Here is a 9,613-nt window from a genome sequence, read left to right on the forward strand (position 1 = left end):
AATCACGGGTCTCCCGGGTACAAAAAGGGGTAATGCTATATGGGTGATTGTGGATAGGTTAACCAAGTCAGCCCATTCTCCCAGTAAAGGAAAGTACCACTACGATCAGTTGGCTCGTTTTACCTCAGGAGAAGTCAGATTGCATGGTGTGCCCAAGACTATAGTGTCAGATAGAGATTCCGATTTGTTTCAGCCTCTGGGCAAGTTTCAAAGGAGCTTGGGAACCGTTTAGCATTCAGTACTGCCTATCATCCTCAGATGGATGGCCAAACCGAGAGAACGAATCAGGTACCGAGGATATGTTAGAGCCTGTTGCATGGATTATAGAGTATCCTGGCATGAGATGCTAACCCTTAGTGGAATTTGCCTACAACAACAGTTATCAGTCTATAATAGAATGGCGCCTTACGAGGCTTTGTTGGTAGACGGTGTAGTCTCCGCTACATTGGGATGAAGTAGGCGAAAAAGATGAGTTGAGTACCGCTCTTTGGCCATAGATGACTCAGAAACTGTAGAAGATGTGAAGTTAATCAGAAATAGAATGAACAAAGCCAAGATCGAGAGAAGAGCTATGCCGACTTGAAGAGGAAAGAGGTGGAATCCCAAGTGGGTGACAAATTGTTTCTAAAAGTTTCCCTCTACAAGCGAGTAATGCGCTTCGGAAGCAAAGGGAAGTTAGCACCAAGATATGTAAGTCCATTTGAGGTCTTCAGGCGAGGGGGAAGGTGGCCTACAGATTGGCACTACCACCTAGCATGGACAGGGTGCATGATGTTTTCCATGTCTCGTGCTACGGAAATATGTAAGTGATCCCCTCCCACCTCCTGAGCATAGAGGACGTTGAAGTATCAAGAATCTAGTATATGAAGAACGTCCACCAGATCTTAGATCGAAGGGTTAAAGAGCTTCGGAACGAGTGTTCCGCTAGTGAGATCCTTTGGAGGAATCACAAAGTGGAAGAGGCCACTTGGGAGTAAACGGACATGCAGAATCGTTTCCCAGAGTTATTGTATGAATTTCGGGGACAATTCTTTTGGGGGGGGAGAATTGTAACCGCCCCACTTGGGTACGTAGTTGTTGTTTCTTCCTTTGCTCTTATTTGAGTTGGTTTTTGTAATATTGTTTGATTGAGTGTTGTGTGGAGTGCTTGCCCTGAATTTGGTGGAAATAGAAGAATTTAGTGTTTCAGTCTTCGCCGGGGCGAAGAATCTTCGCCGCGGCGAAAAGTTGTTGAAGCCCACGGGAAGCTGCTGGACAGTTTCGCCGCGGCGACAGAAGTTTCCTCGCCGCGGCGAAAGGCCGACCAAATGTTGTTAAGTTTTAGATATTTTCTTCCCTAAGGGCAATTTGACCATTCTACCCCTAATTAGTAGGAAAAGTGGGGAGTTAATTGTAAGGATTTTTCATGGAGAATATGTTGGTATGGGGGGTGTTTGTAATGAATCAGGATATAGATAGATTTCCCAAAGAAGAGTAAGGCAAAATGGAATGCTTGTGTATAAATTTCATTAAAAGGTTTTAAGACTTTGCAAACCCCTCATTCTTCTTCTTCAACGCCACTTTCTTCTCTTGTTTCCTCCAACTTCTCTTTCTTTTGATCAAGGAGTTTTAAAGGGTTTTTGAGTGATTTGGGGGTAGAAAATCAACCTAAGGCTCCCTAAGGTAAGGATTCCTACTTTGATTGTGAAACTTTGTGAGTTTTAGTATATATTGAATATTGAGGTTTTTTTGTTCTTTTGGTTAAGAGTAGAGAAAAGTCAAGCAAACCAAGTGAAGGAAGAGTTGTGAAGTCTCTCCATAACAAAGTAAGCAAATCCCAACCCAAGTTTGAGATTTAAGAATTTTCTTGATTAGGGTTTTAATAGAATGAGTTGTATGTGATATACATGTTATATGCCATGTTATTGGGCTTAAATAGAGATTTCTAGTGCTTGTAATTGTTTATACCTTTCAACACTAAGAATGAGTTGTGGATTGGAAAGGTAGTTTGAGATGGGATTGAAGGTATTGTGGAACCCTTTTTGGAAGTGTCTTTCTTTGGCAGGCTTTTAGTTATGTGAAGGGGTTTCTCCCCATTTGGATGGTTAGAGAAAGATTTAGAATTATTGTTATAGAGTTTTATTATGCCTTGAGTTGTTTGATGAAATGCCTAATAGAGGTTTGAGTTTGAGTAGTGAACCTTAATTCTTGCAACATGGCATGTTGGCATTTCATAAGTGCATTAGTGGAGATGAACCATCCATAAGCATTAATTGTGCATTGAGAAGTGACCTAAGAAAGAGTAGGAAACTTTGTGTATGCACTTACTCTATGGTAGAGAACTTGGTGGATGCAACTACTCTAGGGTAGAGAGAATGAAAAATGCTAGAATAGAGTGAATTAGAAGAGTAGTAGAGATGTTGATGGTTTGTGATCATCACCCGACAGTTATGGAGTCGGGTTGATGCTTTGTGATCACCCCCGAATAGCCCTTAGAGATGGTTGATGCTTTGTGATCGTCACCCTAGTAAAAGAAACGGTGGATGCTTTGTGATCCCCACTCGGTTAGTCATTAGAGAAAGGGTGATGCTTTGTGATCATCATCCGACATTTATTAGAGGTGGGTTGATTGCTTTGTGATCGTCACCCGACAGTGACTAGAGACGGGTTAATGCTTGGTGATCATTCCTAAAAGTCTGAGAAACGGGTAGGTGCTAGGTGGTCTCCACCCATAGTTACGAAAACCGAGTAGGTGCTTCGTGATCTCCACTTGGTAGTCACTAAGAATGGGTTGGTACTGTGTGAATTCCACCCATAGTCATGGGGGAGTGAGATGGTACTATGTGAACGCCATCCGGCCGTACCTCCGGTAAGATGAGGCCATGACGTTTAGTAGAAACAGAAATAGTATAAGGGAAGAATTAAGAGTATACATGGGATAGACATATAAAGGGTTTTCTTACTGAGCATATTTTGTGCTCACCCCGTTATTTTTCCTTTGTGGATGCAGGATCTAGGTGATGATGCAGTCGGAGGGTCGGCGTCGGCAGGCGAGGAGCAATAGCAACACTGTTTCCCCTGTTTTGTCTTTTTTAAAAAATGAATTTTTGTAAACAATACTCTTTGTGTATAAAAGACATATGACTTAAATGAAAGAAAGTTTTGGGCCCAATTTTCTATTGTTATTATGCATGCATTGTTGTTTTCAGCATTTGTTACATGTTGATACAAGATTTTCCACCAACTTGAGTGATTTGATCACCTTGATGGGATCTAAACTGATGTGTACAAGATTATGGGTAACCAGCAGTGAGTAAATAATAGAGTGCAGTAAATTAAATGGCAAAGAGATTTTAAAGTGATTTGGCGAGATGAAATGTTGAGCTTACGTCCATTGTTTTTGTATTTGCTGTGAGTGCTTACAATGACCACTAGAAATGTTTTCTACCCTTTCCTCATCGTTAAAAGGGTGTATATACAGACTTTGTACAAAGGAAATAGCGATAATAATGAGATTATAATTAAGTTTAAATGCAACTCCGATATTGTGATTGGGCGCTGTGATTGTGCAAAGATTGCTATCGATCTGATACTTCTCGAGATATTCGGGATCTGAACTTATTTGTGAGTTGGTTTGAACGACTGCAAGGATGGTCGTGACTAGCTTGTGCTAGGTCGAGCTTATAACTCGATGAGCTTATGCGGGTTGGACATCGGTAGAGTCGAGCTGTTTTGGATCGGGCTTAACCTCATAATAATTTGAGCTTGGTGAAAAACACACACAACAGTGTAAGGCCTTCTCTGTATGTTTGGTCAAAATTCCTCTAACTTAAAACCTCAAACCACATGAAGGGCGAAACCAAATTGGAACTTTTATAGTGTAAATGCAGTGGAACATAAGCAAAATTCTTTGAAGAGCCTAAATGGCAAAACTACAAATAGACCGATTACTGCTAATACAATGTCATCTATACCTATTTCTAAAAACATATACTATTAAAGTTTTATAAATTTATATTTACTCCACATTCTTTATGATTTTATAAATAAAATTGAGTAGATTAATACATAATTGAATAAATATATAGTATATCATTTTCTTAAGAATTAATGAAAATTGGTTTTAAAATTATAGTAATTAATGTACTTAATTATTAACCCACTCCAGATTTTGTTCTATTTTTGCACTTATATCTACAATAGGAAAAAAAAACCCCACTGAACTCTAACTTGGCTCTTAACAATTCCGTCTCACTCACTCCGAACTAATCAATCAAATAATGTTTCAAAAATCAATACAAATCAATGAATCCATTACAAAATCCAAATTGGTAACGAAAGGATAAGAGGCCATAATCGATTGGGTTTTGAGGTGGGGACATTGAGGTTTGTTGACAAATTGAAGGAATTAGTGAATTGGGTGAAGAAATCTACGTTCGTGCAATATTGAAAACGAGAATGATACAAGAAGAGTATTTGGGGAAAATTAACTCTGATTTTTATTAAATAAACTATTTCTTTATATACAACACTGTAACAAAGTTAGTCTACTGGTTGGAGTTAACTAACCAACTAACTAAGCTAACAATGGTAACTATATAAATTACAACTGAACTGACTATTACACACCCTTATTCTTCTAATACCCCCCCTCATGTTGGAGCTGGTAAAGATCAAGCACACCCAACTTATGTACATGTGGTAATGCAGTGTTTCCCCAAGAGCTTTAATTGATATGTCAGCTGGCTGTTCAGAGAAAGAAATGTAAGTAGTACTAATGAGACCACCTTTGACCTGCTCTCAGACTATATGCCAGTCAATATCAATGTGTTTGATCATCTCATGGAACATGGGATTGAAAGCAATATGGTTGGCTGCTTGGTTGTCACAATGAAGAGTGATAGGGAGCACACTGGAAAATCCAAGATCTTTGAGTAGCTGCACTGCCAAATCACTTCACATACTGTAGATGCCATGGCCCTGTTTTCAGTCTCAGAGGAAGACTTGGAAATAGTGGCCTGAAGTTTAGATTTCCAAGAAATCAATGAAGAACCAAGGAATATACAAAAGCCAATAACTGATTTCCTTGTCATTAAACAAGATCCCTAATTTGAATCACTGTAAGCTGATAAGGTCAAGGTATTGACAACAGGGAAAAAGAGGCCTAATCTTGGAGCTGACTTCACATATTTCACCAACTTAAAGGCTGCTGTCATATGAGATTACTTGGGTTGATGCATAAATTGACTCAAAAGGCTGGCTGAATAGCTAAGATCAGGCCTAGTCATGCACAAATATAAGAGTTTGCCTACCAATCTTTGATAAACAGAAGGATCAGCAAGCAAAGGATCACTGCCAACACTATCAGAGGAAAACTGATTGTCATATACTACTGAAGTGAGCTTTAAATTTGATTCCATGGGAACAACAATTGGTTTTGATCCAGATAAACCAGATTCCAAAATCAACTCTAATTCATATTTTCTCTAACATAGGTTAATTCCCTTAGAAGATCTAGCCACCTCAAATCCCAAAAAAGACATCAACATTCCTAAATCTTTGAGCTTAAAATTGGAATGTAACAATTGCTTAGTTTCATGGATCATGTCTTGATTATCCCCAAATATCACAATATCATCTACATACACTAATAATAGGATAATGTGAGAATTATGCCTTTTAAGAAATAATGAATAATCTGATTTTGATTGCTAAATCCACCATCCAAAAGGGCTGTAGTTAACTTGTAATTCCAGGCTCTAGAAGCCTGTTTCAAGCCATAAATGGATTTACGAAGGCTACACACGAGATCCTGCCCCTTTGCCTTGTAAATCCCTGGGGCAATGTCATATAAATCTCTTCTTGCAAATCCCCTTGCAAGAAGGCATCATCAATATCCAACTGATAAGAGGCCAATTGTGCATGGAAGCCAAAGACAAAATGGTCCTAACAATGACCATCTTCACAACAGGCGAAAATGTCTTTACACAATCAATTCCAACCTACTATAGATACCCCTTAGCAACCAAGCGGGCTTTGCATCTATCCAAGGTGCCATTAGCTTTATATTTAAGTTTATAAAACCATTTGCAACCAATGGGAACCTTGCCAGGAGGCAAAGGCACTAAAGACCAAGTTTGGGTTGTTCTCTAAAGCCTGGATTTCCTTCTGCATAGAAGCCACCCAAAGCTGATCCTTAAAAGCTTGGGAAAAGCTGGTGGGTTCAACTAAAGAGAGATTGAACAAAAAGGCTTGATAGGAAGGAGACACATTTTCATAAGGGACAAAGGCATTAATAGGATACTGGGAAAAAAGAGCAAAAGAATTAGAAGAAAGTGTAGAACAAACAAAATCTTGAGTCCAAATGGGAGGTTTAGTATGTTTGCTGGATCTACAAAGGACAAAAGGTGAAACAGGATGAACAGTAGGAGAAGAAGGAGAATCTGAAGTTGGTGGAATTGAAGTAGGACAAGAAACAACAGGAACAACAGAAGCTATAGAATCTAGTGTCTGGACAGTAGGGAAACTAGTGTCTAAAGAAGGTGACTAATTTGATTCTAGAACAAGGAAATTAGGATCAATGGGAAAAAGGAACTTGAGAAGGTTTTGACAAAGCAAAAGGGAAAATGTTTTTATAGAAAACAGCATCCTGTGTGACAAATATAGAATGAGATGATAAGTAGTAGAAAATATATCCCTTTGGTGTAAGTAAATAACCTAAGAAAATTGAAGGGACAACTATAGGGGATAGTTTATCTTTATAAGTAAGGATTGTAGCATAGGCCAAATATCCAAAACCTTTAAATGATCCAATGCAAGAGGTTTGGCAAAAAAAATTTCAAATGGAGATTGACTTTGAAGAACTATGGTAGGTAGCCTATTGATAATATACACTGCTGTTTACACACAATAACCCAAAAAATGAGTGGGTATATGAGACTAAATTTTTAAAGCCCTAGCAACCTCTAAGATATGTCCACGTTTTCACTCAACAATTCCATTTTGTTGAGGAGAATAAGCACAGGAACTCTGATGAACAATGCCCTGACTACTTAGCAAATCATGACAACCTTTGTTGAAAAACTCTAAACCATTATTAGTCCTAATACACTTTAGAATCAAGTGATAATGTGTGTGGACCATTTGAAGGAAGTGTTTGATGGTGGAAATGGTATCTGACTTGAATTGCATGAGAAACAACCAAGTCACCCTAGAATGATCATCCATTATAGTAAGAAAATAGCGGGCATTTCCATGAGTAGGTGTTCTGTATGGACCTCAAACATCCATATGCAACAAATCAAAATTGTTCTTATATTGGGAGGTGCTATGAGGAAAGGGTAACCTGGTATGTTTAGCTACGGGACAAACAAGACAATGCAAAGCAGGTAAACTAGTTTGTTTATCAGACTTAGGCAATTTAGGATGAATAAAGGGCAAAGTTGAATAAGACACATACCCTAACCTTTGATGCCACAGTGCAAAAGTATGAGATAAAGTTGTCGATAGAACATTGCAAACAGGCATTTTACTCAATTTAAAATCAAAAGGTACAACTGGTGATGGATGTAAAACATCGCAAACATGCTTATTCATCTGTCCTAAAGCTAATACAAGGGATGAAAGTTTCGATTTTGGATTAAAAAAAGTAAAGACCTTGACTATGCTTACCAATCCCCTTCAATTTGCCATTGGAAAGATCCTGAATAAGGCAAAAATCATGATAGAAAGTGATGAAACAATTGTTAGAAATAGTAAGCTTTGAAACTGAAAGTAAATTGTGATGAAAATCTGGGACATGTAAAACATTTGATAAGTATAGATTATTGTCCAGAACCACAAATCCTACATGCTTAACATAAGTTTTTGTTCCATTAGGTAATCCTACAAGGTATTTGGAAGAAGGTTTTATGGCAGTAGGAAATTGCAGGATAGAGTGATTAAAGGTCATATGATCAGTTGCTCTAGTATCTATTATCCAATTATTGTTATCAAAGCAAGACAACAAAGCAACCGAAATACCTGCAAGGTTGGTAGCCGGAGGAGAAACATTCTCTTTTCCTAATAGCTAAAGAATTTGATTGTATTGATCGGTAGTCAAAACTAGGCCAACTACTGATCCTGAACCTCCAGTACCATAATTACCAACATCCAATGACTCAGAAATTTGCACTTGATTAGTAGAGGCTTTTGGTTTAGAGTTTGGCTTCCCTTTTGTGAATTGATAATATGGTAGATATCTATTTAGCTTATAGCAAGTTTCTCGTCTATGTCCAGGGATGTGACAAAACTCACATTCAACATATGGTTTCTTTCCCTTATATTTTTGTCCCTGACTTTGACTCTTGCCATTTCCAGTATATTGAGCATAGAATTTAGGAGACACTTCAAAACTCAAATTCATTCCAACCAAAATTTTATGACTCTTATCTTGATTAACAACTGAATTGGCTTGTTTAACACTTGGTAAAGGATTCATGAGCAGAATTTGACTTCGAACCATGGAGTAAGAGTCATTTAGTCCCATAAAAAATTGCAACAACTTCAGCTGGTGGAGGTGTTCCAAATACGCCTTTGCTGAAGTACTATCTGGTGTAGGTAGGCTAACTAAGGAATCAAGCTCATCCCAAAGTGATTTGAGCTTGTTGTAGTAAATAACTACTATGTTGGTTCCTTGTGTTAGATTAACAATCTCCCGATGAAGACCAAACACTCTGGTTCCATTTACTTTGTGTTATTTTTCCTTCAAATCTTGCCATACTTGAACATCACTTGTTGAGTAAACTATTCCATTAAAAATCTCCTTTGAAACTGAATTGAAGATCCAAGCAAGGACCAACAAATTACACCTCTCCCATTGTGGAATTAAGCGAGAGTGTACTGATAATTTGGTTCATGTGCCATCAACAAACCCTAGTTTATTTTTGGCACAAAGAGACACTGTCTTTGCTTGGCTCCAGATGCCATAATTCTCTGTCTTAACAAGCTGTTAGCCTGGTGTATCTGACAGATGAACATAAAGAAGTGAGTTGGAATCAATTGAAGGAATAATTACTTCTTCTATTGAATTTGTCATAATAGCTAATAGAATCAAGAACTCAAGTTGAGCAAAAAATGAGCTAGATTCTAGATGACAGAAGCTGTAAATTCCAAGTCTGAAATGAAAAATTGAGGAATTGTAAGTGTTTCGGAGCTTATCTGGAATGAAAAGTAGGTATTAATTGATATGATTTTTCGTTTAGAAGTGGAAGTTTCAATGCTCTGATACCATATTGAAGAAGCAAGAATGATACAGAGAAGAAGTAATTTGGGGAAAATGAACTCTGATTTTCATTGAATAAACTGTTTCTTTATATACAACATTGTAACACGAGTTAGTCTACTAAGCTGGAGTTAACTAACCAACTAACTAACTAAGCTAACAATGTTAACTATACAAATTACAACTGAACTAACTATTACACCCTTATTCTTCTAGTGCACAGAAAAGTATGTCACTTGAGTGAATTTTCACGCATTATTTGATAGAGAAATTATTTTTTGATTGGTTGAATGTGGTTATTTGCCAGTATATCTTAATGTGGGTATTTATTCAGTTTTTAGGATTTTAATTTGATGTTGGTGCTTAATTTAT

Source organism: Pistacia vera, unplaced genomic scaffold (genome assembly GCF_008641045.1).
Source record: "Pistacia vera cultivar Batoury unplaced genomic scaffold, PisVer_v2 Contig303, whole genome shotgun sequence".
In the NCBI taxonomy this organism is placed as follows: Eukaryota; Viridiplantae; Streptophyta; class Magnoliopsida; order Sapindales; family Anacardiaceae; genus Pistacia; species Pistacia vera.